Source organism: Gorilla gorilla, chromosome 11, assembly GCF_029281585.2.
Source record: "Gorilla gorilla gorilla isolate KB3781 chromosome 11, NHGRI_mGorGor1-v2.1_pri, whole genome shotgun sequence".
Lineage (NCBI taxonomy): Eukaryota > Metazoa > Chordata > Mammalia > Primates > Hominidae > Gorilla > Gorilla gorilla.
The window spans coordinates 85,701,667-85,714,016 of NC_073235.2; positions in this window are offsets into that span (position 1 = coordinate 85,701,667).

Genomic DNA, 12,350 nt, shown 5'->3' on the forward strand with positions numbered 1-12,350 from the left:
ATGCTTGAGTGAATTGCTTGCTAGATTTGAAAATCAGCATTGTTTGGCAGCCAATAAAGTGAAGTATTTCCAGTATATTAACATTTAAATGAAATAATTGGGAATGGATGGGTGGAGAAGAGATTTACATATCTTACTAGGAAACTACAGAAAAAGTCAATGCTGACAATATCAGATTTAAAAACTATCTTATTGCTCAAAATGGAGTGCTCACCTATGTTTGATACTCAAATTTATGTCATCAACTTTATGGAGTATTTTTCTCCTTTTCATGAGACACAGCAGTGGGCACACAAGAGCAAGAAGAAAGACAAAGGGAAAACCCCAGTGAATTCACAGCTGCCTCATTTTGTGCCAGACATAATCATCAAATATTTGGTAAACTCACCGGGGGACAAGAAATGTAAGACTCTTAGTTGACAAAGTTTCCATTCAACTTAGAAAAAAAAAAAAGTTTACCAGTGGCTCCAAAAAGGTACAACTCAGTGTAAACAGAAAGAATAGGGTCCTAGGTTCCTGGATGGAACCAAGAGTCTGGTCCTGATGCTACATTTAACTCACTGTGAAAATTGGAGTATATCATATAATTTAATTGAGCCTCAATTTCTCCACTTGCAAAGTAGGTTGAATGAGTTAATCTTGATGATCTCTTTGAGTTCTAAAATTCTGTGATTCTGCATTTCATGTTCAAAATGTTAGAAAGTGATTGTCATATGCATGTTATACATAAGGTGCTACAGCATTTCAGAAGAAGAAATTGCTTCTAACTTTGAATTTCATGGAAATTCATAGGTATGAATTTCACATGTGGAAATTAGGGGAAATGCATTTGGATCAGAGGGAACTGCAAAGATATGAAGATATATGATGAAGCCTTTACAAAGAACAAGTGATTAAACTTTTTAAAAGCTTTTCTAATTTTTCTTTTCCAAAGTAGCCTTTATAAGAAACACATCTCTGTGATTAAAAAGTCTTAAGTAAATGGGAATCAAATATTAAATTACAGAGAGATTTTATTTCTGATATCCAAAAAATTATAAGCCCATCGAAGAAAATTTGCACAATACAACAATTATAAGAAAATAAAACCATTGCAATTCCAACATGCAGAGATAATTACTGTTAATATTTTGATTTTGGTGTACTTCGTTCTAACTTTCATTTTACACATAAATATACACACATTCATACTATGATGCTCCTATCGTACATATTATTTTATGGTCTGTTTTAGAATTTAATGTGTCAAACAGGATTGATCCAGGCTGGGTGCAGTGACTCACACCTGTAATTCCAGCACTTTGGGAGGCTGAGGCAGGCGGATTGCTTAAGCCCAGGAGTTTGAGACCAGCCTGGGCAATATAGTGAGACCTTGTCTCTATTTTATTTAATAAAAATAAGAAACCCAAAAAATAAAAAAACAGGATTGATCTGACCTGGCTCCTTTTGGGGAACATTTGATTCTATGCTCCCCAGTCTGTTTCATCAGGAATTAGTTTTGTTCAGATGGTACTTTAAATGGTCACAAGAGGAAGTAGTTGCTAAGGTTGGGTCATGATAGGAATATTTGTTAGGATATGATAAGTAATTTTTTCAGTGGTAGGGGTGGCATTTGTTCCCTTGGCATTAAATTCTAGGTTCCTGGAGGGCAAGGATGAGTCTTTGGTACCACCAGGGCACAGTATTGGACTTGACATGGAGTAAATGCTCATGCTTGTTGAGCTACACTTTTAGGATGAATAATTCTTTTAGAGGAAGGCCAAATGCAGAAAATTTTTCTTGCTGGGAGCTAGAGAAAACTTCTGTGTATTTGGAAATTCCTGATCAAAGGCACCATTTTTCTACTTGCTAGTGTTTTCCTGTGTGTGGTAATGTATAATTATCACTAGAGGCATGTATGGTGATTTCAGCTGAGGCATGGATAAAATAGGACAAATTAATAGAAATGTATTTATTTTAATGTGTGTTAGTAAAAATAATATAACTAACACATCAGAGTTGTGATCCCAAGAATATTACTGTAGAGAAAAAGGCCAAATTCAATGTAAAGAAAAAGATTAAGTAAATAATGAGACAAATGTTATTAGGATACATCAAACACTGTAGAAGTTGAGCCTGAATGACAAAGGTTTGAAAACACAACTTTGTCAGATTTCCTGGAATGGGCAAGGGGTGTCAGTACTTTTTCTACCTTTTTTCTTACTTCCTTTCATGTAGAAGCAAGTACTTAATTTCTTTTTAAAAATTAATTTTTATTTTTAAATTGTTAGTTGATGAAATTATATATATATATATATTTATGGTGTACAACATAATGTTTTGTGGTTTTTTTTTGAGACAAGGTCTTGCTTTGTTACCCAGCGCTGGAATACAGTGAGGCAAATACTGTTCAATGCAGCCTTGACCTTCTGGGCTCAAGTGATCCTTCCATCTCAGCCTCCCAAGTAGCTAGGGCTACAGGCATGCACCACCATGCCTGGCTAATTTTTAATTTTTTATGTAGAGACAGGGTTTCTCCATGTTGCACAGACTGGTCTTGAACTCCGAGCGCAAGTGATCCACCTGCCTCGGCCTCCCAAAGTGCTGGGATTATAGGCATGAGCCACCACGCACAGTTCATAATGTTTTAATATATGTGTACATTGTGGAATGGATAAAAGAAGCTAATTAACAGCTAATTACTTCACATACGTATCCTTGTTTTGTGGTGGGAACATTTAAGATCTATTCTCTTGACATTTTCAAGTATACCATACGTTATTATTAACTATTGTTACCATGTTATACAATATATCTCCTGAATTTATTCCTCCTGTCTAACTGAAATTTTTAAACCTTTGACCAAAATCTCTTCAATCCGCACTCCCCATTCCCATTCCCTTTTTTTTGTTAAAAAAAATTTTAACAACATATAACAGCGCTATAGCTTCTTATTTAGGCTTTGCATTTAATTAGCTGTTAGACTATTCTCTGCTTCTATGACTTAGGCTTTTTCAGATTCCACATTTAAATAAGATAATGCATTATTTGTCTTTTGACTGGTTTATTTCACTCAGTATAATGTCCTCTAGGTCCATCCATATTGTCTCAAATGCAGGGTTTCCTTCCTTTTAAAGGCTGAATAGTATTCCATTGTGTTTCTTTTATCCTTTGATTCACTGATGGACAGTTAGTTTGATTAGATATCTTGGCTATTGTGAATAATGCTGCAATGAACATGGGAGTGCAAACATCTCTTTGACATACTGATTTTTATCTCCTTAGGATGTTTACCCAATAGTGAGCATGCTGGATCATATGGTAGTTCTATTTTTAATTTTTTGAGGAATCTCTATACTGTTTTCCATAATGGCTCTATTAATTTACATTTCTACCAAGTGGCAAGTACTTAGTTTCTTTATGTAGATTATTCCAGTTTGAAAGTATTCTTAGCTGGGCTCAGTGGCGGGCGCCTGTAGTCCCGGCTACTCGGGAGGCTGAGGCAGGAGAATGGCGTGAACCCGGGAGGCGGAGCCTGCGGTGAGCTGAGATTGCGCCACTGCACTCCAGCCTGGGCAACAGAGCGAGACTCCGTCTCAAAAAAAAAAAAAAAAAAAAAAAAAAGAAAAAGAAAAAGAGAAAGAAAATATTCTTTAAATTTCTAGCTGCTTTCACTAATGTTCGGCAGATCTGAGGGCTCTTTTTCATTCTACTTGGAGGACTCAACTAGTTATTCTCAACATCTTTTCAAGCACCTTTTGCTGTTCCTTTGTTTTTATTTGTTAATCATGATACTGTAATTGTATTTGCCTTCCAATCAAGAATTGTCAAGTGTTCTATGGGAAAGTTATTCCAGTCACTGAAAAATTTTTAACAACATATAACAGAGCTATAGCTTATTTGGGCTTTGCATTTAATTGGCTGTTAGACTGGACATAGGCAGTTCTGCTATTGGTAAAATGAAACAGGTAATCTCTCTAGAGTTGCTTCTATCTCTAGGAAAATCTCTCCCAAAACAAAAAACAGACTGTGTTCCTCGATTTCTGATCTCTGTGTTCAAATATGTTATGAGATTTAAAGTTGTGCTGCACTGTACTTTACGGTCAGCCTCACTAAGCTACTTAGCGTTCTCAGAAGTCACTATGTTCTATGCAATTTCAGTTTGCTTCATTTCCCTCAGTTTGTGAATATTAGACTGAACTCCCATAATGAGAAAGCATTGGTTTTACACGTGAGATATTAAATAAGCATGCATAATCACCCTGTCCCTTCTTTGGTATGAGAGGCTCACTCTTAAACTCTGATATAAATAGTTGTCGGGGTTATAAGCACCTCCCAATGTCTATACTTACAGCCCTGAATAAAATGTGGATATGTGATTTTTTGTGTTATTCAGTGTGACTTTTTGTGTTCATATAAGACTATTCAGAGTTTACTTTTAGTTTAAAAAATTAGTAATACCTAGTTCTTAGCCTCTTAAGTTTAGCTTCCATATCTTATTATTTTGTTTATAAGTCTAGAAAAGGTTACATATATTTAAAGACCCTTTGAATAATATTTAGTTCAATTTAAACATATTTATTTCCAAGTGTTTTTATATATTTAATATACTTTATTTCCTTTAAAAATAATTCTTTGACTTAATAAAATCTTCCAAAGCACTGTTTTTTAAAAACTCTCTAATTAAACTTAAAAATATGGTAAACATATATGTTCAATGCTTTATATAAAGCATTGACTGAAAATTATTAATCTAAGTCAATCATTCAGTTATACATTTTAAATTAGAATCATGAGGCTGTCACTGTAATAGGCCATTTTTAAACAAGCACAGAAAATGGCAAATATGTTTAGACTACTTTCTAACATAAAAATATTAATATTATGGTTTTGATTTTCTTAAATACATTTCTATACTTTTAAATCTTCTTGGAGCTGAAAAATGCGAACTCCTTAAGTCAGGTGGTTATCACCCCAGTTAACTGAGTGTCTCAGTCAATTTGGGGCTGCAGTAACAAACTATCATAGACTAGGTGGCTTAAACAACAGAATTTTATTTCTCACAGTTCTGGAAGTCTGCAAAGGTCAAAATCAAGTTGCTGTCAGATTTAGGTGTTTGGTCAGGGGCCACATTCTGGTTCATGTTCTCACATGAAGAAAAGGATGAGGGTGCTCTCTGGGATCTGTTTTATAAGGCACTAATTGTATGGCTCTGGTCTCATGACCTAATCACCTCCCTGAAGCCTTACCTTATAATATCATCACATTGGAAGTTAGGATTTCAACATATAATCTTGGGAGACACGAACATTTAGTTCATAGCATTGAGTTTATTTATGACTAGATACTTGTGTCTGCTCACTGTCCAGATTCTTGTTGGAGATACTGAGGGGCACAGTGAACTACATTTGTAGTTTCTGTATCAATAATTCCAACAGGTGATCACATAGCCCACCACCCTGGATTTGAGTTGTTTGAGTTTTATACATTGCTTAATTCTCTGGTGTGTTAGAGAAATCTACAAACTCTAATCAGGATGATTACTTGTATGTATCATTTCAACTCTAAAGACTTTTGAACTTAATGAAATTCTAAGGTATAAAATGTTTTTCCAAGTAAATTTTAAGGCGTTTGAACCTGATGAAAGCTTAGAATCTCCATTTTCTTTTTAATCTCCTTATAAATATTAAAATGATATCTGATTGACATTGGATATTTCTCAGCTTTCGTTTCACTTCCGGACCCAACTTAAGCTGGGTCTACTAAGAAGTCTACTACTACTAGAAAAGAAAGCCCAAGCCTGAGTTTCACAGACCCTTCCCTGACTTAGTTAAATGGCCTTTAGTAGGTCTGAGTAGTAGCATTGATCAAACATGATTGATACTGGATACTGAGTTCATTATAATCAACTAGGAATCCAAAGACCTTTAATTCTTTTCTGAGTATAGTATAACATTCAGACAAGGCTTAGAATAAATCCTGAGAATAAGAGAAAAAGGAAATGGGTTGAAAGAGACTCCGGGCTAATAAGATATTTCCTCCGTTTAAACTGAGGCTCCGCAGAACCACATTGCCTAGTTGAACTATTAGTCCTGCACCAGGGTAATTAGGCACTTGGTTTCCCCATTGCTTCTTCAGAATACATCAATTAGAAAAAAACAAGGGGCATCAAAATAATACGCAATTATGGATATTTCTCAGGTTCTTCTCGATGCTTAGTAAGTGACAAATAAGATTATAAAGCTTTATTTTGCTCTAACCATAATTGGCTTTTATTATACACCAAGATATTGCTTTGGGGCCCTGATGATGGGGTAAGTTTAATTATTTTTTGATAACAGCATTGAGGTTTTCGTTTATTTTTACATCCTTACATGTGGTTGGAGGATGGCTAGTATGGGTTGAGATTTTGTCTGAGAATGTGGACTAACCTGAAGGAGACATCCAGTCTTGGTCATATTAGCATATTAGCATCAGGGTCTACACAGCCTGTGGCTGTCTCTCTAATGCAACTAGTTGCTAGTCCATCTGGACATATATGTTTTTCTAGATTGATATTTCTTTTTCTTTCCTACACTTTTCTATTATTTATTTATTTATTTTTTGAGAAAGTGTCTTGCTCTGCCACCCACGCTGGAGTGCAGTGGCATGATCTCGGCTTACTGCAGCCAATCCCTCCTGGATTCAAGCAATCCTCCCATCTCAACTTCCCCAGTAACTGGGACTGCAGGTGCATGCCACCATGCTAGTTAATTTTTGTATATATATATATATATATTTTTTTTTTTTTTTTGGCAGAGACAGGTTTTCACCATGTTGCCCAGGCTGGTCTCGAACTCCTGGGCTCAAGAGATTGGCCCACTTTGGCTTCCCAAAGCGCTGGGATTTCAGGCTTTCTATTCTTTATTCTGTGTCCTTACATTCCTTCGCTTCTTTTAGGTTGAAAAGAAATTATTTTCTGAAGTCAGCTTGAAAAATTTGTCTTTTTAAATTTGGGACTAATTCATACCCCACTCCATCTCATCCTTTACCCTTAAGAAACAACACTCTCTGTATTTTACTTAATAATTCTGATGTCTTTGATTTACATTTTATAGGCACAGGAAAAATAGGACAAGTCTAATTAAAACCTCAACTGCTGCATACGCATTTCCAGGTTTCCTCTTAATGTGGATAACATTTTGTTCTAATGAAAGGTAAGGCTTCATTTCAAGGGCACTGTCTGGGCGATGCAGATTCTTGGATTCCTCTGTGTTTCATTGAAACTCATTATGTGCCTGAATGACTAAAGGGAGCATGGATGTTTTTATATTCCTCAATGGATGTCTGTTGTAATCAAGTTCAAGTAGCAAAAAAGCTCAATGTGAATGAACACAAGGGTGTCATCTATCAGTGGCATCTCCATATTTGAGTTATTATGCCATTCAAAATAAAGGCAACAGACAGACTCTGTTGTAAGTGAACACTGAATCTCTCAGTTTAGTTCATTCAGATATTGTTGATGTGTCATTAACATGAGAGTGACCTGGAAGAGAGCCAGATTCTCTGCTCTATCTAAAAATGGATGACTGTACCGCTGAGAATACTGTGAAGCCAATGTAGAAAATCACTTCTTTTGGAAAGGTACAGTCTTTAGGCTGAAAAATTCTCAATCTAGACATTAGACTGTAAATGACTGAGGACTTATTTGCAGAGCATTCTTGGCTAAAGGACTAATATTCTTTCCTTGATGTCTTTAAACAAATGTTACTCGGCTTGCTTTGTTTTTTCTGGACACATTGTTACCGACATTAAAAAGAAGGTAACATAAACTTTTTGCCAATTGTTTTTTCCTAGAGGAGATTCTTAGTTGTACGAAAATTAACCTATTCAAATAGCTCAACTGAAGGGGGGGATGGTATTTACTGAAAAATGCTAAGATCTTATGAATCTGAGAAGAGCAAATGAAGATTTGGGCTTTTTATAACTGAAGTCAAGAACTGTGTTTCCTTGCTCCTTCTTTTTCAGTGTTTTCTTCATTCTTCTTTCTCACAGTTAGTTTCCTGAGTATATTCCTCTTGCACAGAAGGCTATACGGCCATCTCAACATTGACGATACATGATCTTTTAGCTTAAATCCTTGTGTCAGATGGACTCAGACTTCCAGTGCCTCAATTCTAAAATCCTTACAGATAAATCTTATTAATTGTTAGCAATATGCAGCTGAGCTTAGCTCAGGAGCCCCTCCCTGACTACTCCGACGTGTTCAAGGATTAACAAGTATGGTCATGCAGACTTGAATGAGGTAGTCTCTATTGAAGTAGTTGTGGTTTGAGTAGACATTCATACTTGTGTCTATTACAGTCCCTATGCTGTGTCTAAATCCATGACCTTAAAACTTTTTCCACCACAACCCAGAGGAATAAATACGTTTTTAAATCCCATTCCAGCATTCATCTATGTATAAATTCTTAAAATAGTACTTTCCCTTATTACATGTGATACACTCTCATATTTCCTTTTTTTATTTATTTCTATCTCAATTCATTCCATTAAATAAAAGCGTGGTGGTCTTGGCTAACATAATTGATTTCATGATTCACTAATCATTTGCAACTTTAGTTTCAAAAGCACTGGTCTGTATATTGTTTTCCTTTGTAGCTCTTATAATTACAGTTGGCACTTCTGTTATATTTTTGTAGTTTTCTTTGTAGCAGATATCACAATTATAATAGCCTCCCTTGTTAAACTGTAAACCACATTAAAGCAGAGACTGTGTCTGTCTTGTTTACTTCTGTATTCCCAGCACCTAACAGAGTTCCTGGCACATAGTAGATGCTCAATTGAGTAAATATTGATGAATGAGTACATGAAGACCCAAACAGATGGCACCCTTAATGGCTCACCTGGTTCTTTGCAAGGAGGAGATTCAGATACATATAAAATTCGCTAATTTGGTATAGCCCTGCTGATAGAGAAAGCAGATGGAAAGGCCCAGCAGGAGGCTCAGTGGAGCAAGCAGGCCAGGCCAGAGAGCTAGGTTCCCACATAGTCACCGACAGCTGAGTGAAATTCTTTCACCAGGGAAAATTGACTGTTTTAAGGGAAGGATCTGTGTCAGGGCTGAGCTCAGGTCTCTTGATTCTTTATCTAAAATGTATTCCACAACACTACAATGACTTTTTGGTTAGGTTTCCAAAATTTCATTTTTGGTATTTTAATTTTTCCCTTTTTAGCTCATAATAAAGAAAGATGGAGAAAGAACCACACTTTTTTTTTTTTTTGACATAAAACACCATGGTACCTGTTTTCCAATGAGATGAAGACATCTGGTTAGGGAGATTAATAGCACACAGAGCTCTCTCCCCTCTCCTCTTGCTATCCTTATCCTGTTTAGTGACTGACTCCCATCCCATCAAGATTCATTTAACTAACTTCTGCAATATATGACTCCTACTTTTCTGTAACAGTTATTTCAAAAACTACTTTTCATAAGTGGATATTTTAAATGGTGTCACCTACTTTCTTTTCCCATATGCACAGATTTTGAATCTATAGGACAATTTAATCATTATTATGGTTTCATCTATAGATTTACTGAATAATCTATAGTTACAAAGCTGAATTTATATAAAAAGCAATTCAAAGATTGATAAACTTTCTATATAGCTTCCTGGTGTCCTCAAAGTAGGGCTGAGAGGACTATTACTTTAACGCTCAATCAGTTTCATCTGTTCTAAATATTAATTTATAAGGTGAGAATACTCCACTTCTCAAAATTAGCCAACTTAATATTGAATTAAATGGTCAAAGTACAATTCAATTTATTATAATTGGGTATGATATGTAAATTTATCATCCACACATATTCATAACTCTTTTGGGAGGGGAGAATTTATATGTCAGGCCAGTGTTTCTCAACCCTTTTTAATAGACTGTGTAAGCTTGCAGGATACAGTAGACAGACTTCTACTTCTACTTCTACAGTAGACTGACTTCAGACAGTAGGGAAGCTTCCTTCTGTTGTAGATGGCCATTCCAGCTTTAGTCAAATAAATATGGGAATACCTGCAGCGGGTATAAATTTTGTCCACAGTACTTGAATTAATGCATTCATAGCTTTTGGGGGGCAATCCTTTGCTCTTCAGTCCAATCCCATTTGATTCCTTAAAGAGAGTAGCTCTATACATTTTGTACTAAGCTCAGAGTGGGAATTTTTGCTAGGGCTGAAACTCTTGGCCTCTTGTGTTCCATCTTCTCAGAACCTTCTCAGAAGGTTCACTTTCGTCTAAGGTTCTGCTAATTCTCCTGGCACTCTGGGAGCACGGTTCTGGTTTCTGCTCTATGAGTGACCCATAAACTCTGCCAATTTATTCTAAGTCCCACTGAGAAAAATTCTTAAAGAGTTACTATTTGTCATTTAGGATATATTTTAAGTAAAGAGTAAATGAATATACATGTATGTACACACATATGTGTATATATATGTATAATGAATATGTATACACGCATATATATGTTATACTACGCTTTCTCTTTTTATAAATATATACTCTATATGTAGTCTAAAAATACTTTGTTATTGAAGATCTATTTAGCTAGTAAGTTTCTTTTCATTCATGAAAAAGACAAAATATATGTTTCTAGAGGTTATTTAGTAATTACATAACATAAATTAGATATAGAAGTTATATAAAGTTTAATCTCTAATACTGTAAAAATATCTCTTGAGAGTATTGTGGTCTTGTTTTCAAAGAGTTATATTTTAGAGATACATACTAATATGTTTACAGAGAAAATAATCTGACGTTTGGGACTGGTTCAAAAATGATCTGGACAAGAGGAGGGAAGTTATAGATGAAACAAACTTGATTATGTTGATAATAATCTTAATTTTTCTGTACACATTTGAAATTTTCCTAATTAAAAAATACCCATATGTTTGAAACACATATACTTCTGTCCTCTGCCCCCACACTCATAGGGAAAATTGGTGGAAATAAAATGCAGATCTCCTGCAGTGTAAACGTGTGACCCTCAAGCCCTAAGCTGTCAAAACTTCCAATCACTCAGTGGCACTAAAGTGCATGCATTTATTTCCAGGAGTATTTAGCCCATGTTTCTATTCATTTCCTCATCATTAAATCTCAATTTCAATAGCACAGGGTGCCACAAGCTAAGAATCAGGTGAAACTTCCTATGAAAATAAGTGCAGAAATTCCCAATTGTGTCTATCCTAATAAAAGCAAAAGGAACAACTAATTACCTATCTTATTTTAGAAAATAAAGTCATTGACAAGGTCATAGCCCTGCTATCCAACCTGACTATGGATTATTCTGAGTACAAAGCAAAGCTAGTTTTTTTTTCTTGCCAGCGAACTCTACAAGGATATACCTATACTAATCTTTCTCAGGTTATTTTGTAATCACACTAAACTTGACTCCATGGCACCTAATTATTCCTTCAGGAACCCCTCCTTCCCTGCTGCTGACCATGTATAGAAATCTGAAAACATTTATAAAATACAGTTGAATATATATTTTTTGGTAATAAAGATTTTATATTTGAAGACATGTTTACTAAAAGGTATTTCATTTATAAAAATTTAAACTTTCCTTAGTTTATATTTGACATTATTAGAACATCAGTTCTCCATGTGGAACTTTTCATGTAAAATGTCACAGGAACTGGGAATTGAAAAAAGGAAACTTTACACATTCTTTCGCATCTTGAGTTTTTCACATGCTTTTTCTTTGCCTGAAATCTCTTCCCCATCTGTCCCTTGCCAGGTGGTAAATTCTTGTCCATCCTTCAGGGGCCAGCTCAGCTCAAGTCACTTCTTGCCTGATGTCTTTCTCAGTCTGTAAAGGATGCAACAAGGGCCTTTGCACACAGTATGTCTCCACTATTGTTCTTACCACATTGTGCTGTAATAGCTGTTTTTGTATTTTTTCCCTATTAGATTATAAGCTCCTGCCAAGAAGACTTTAGTAACATTTATTAAATTGTTGGGTTGAATTGTGTATTCAAAGAACTGTTGAAATAATGGAGAGATTTCCAATAATAAATACATAAAAGCAAGAAAATGTCAGGGTTGAGGAAATGTTAACTGAAAAAATTACCTTTCCCCCAAAGTAATGGCTAAATATAACTTGCTTTTTGAGAAAGATTAAATCACCTTGAAAATAATCATTGACAAGAACATTTGTCCTACATTGTCACATCCAGTTGGAAAACTGCATTTAATAGTTTACGTTCAATATAAAACTTGGACTCCTTCAAAAGATAAGTTGATTTTCCTCTTTACAACAAGATACAAGTTACTTTAGTACTTCATAATAGAATAGAAAAATGATTCAGGTTCACAACATGAAAAATACACTAGGAACAA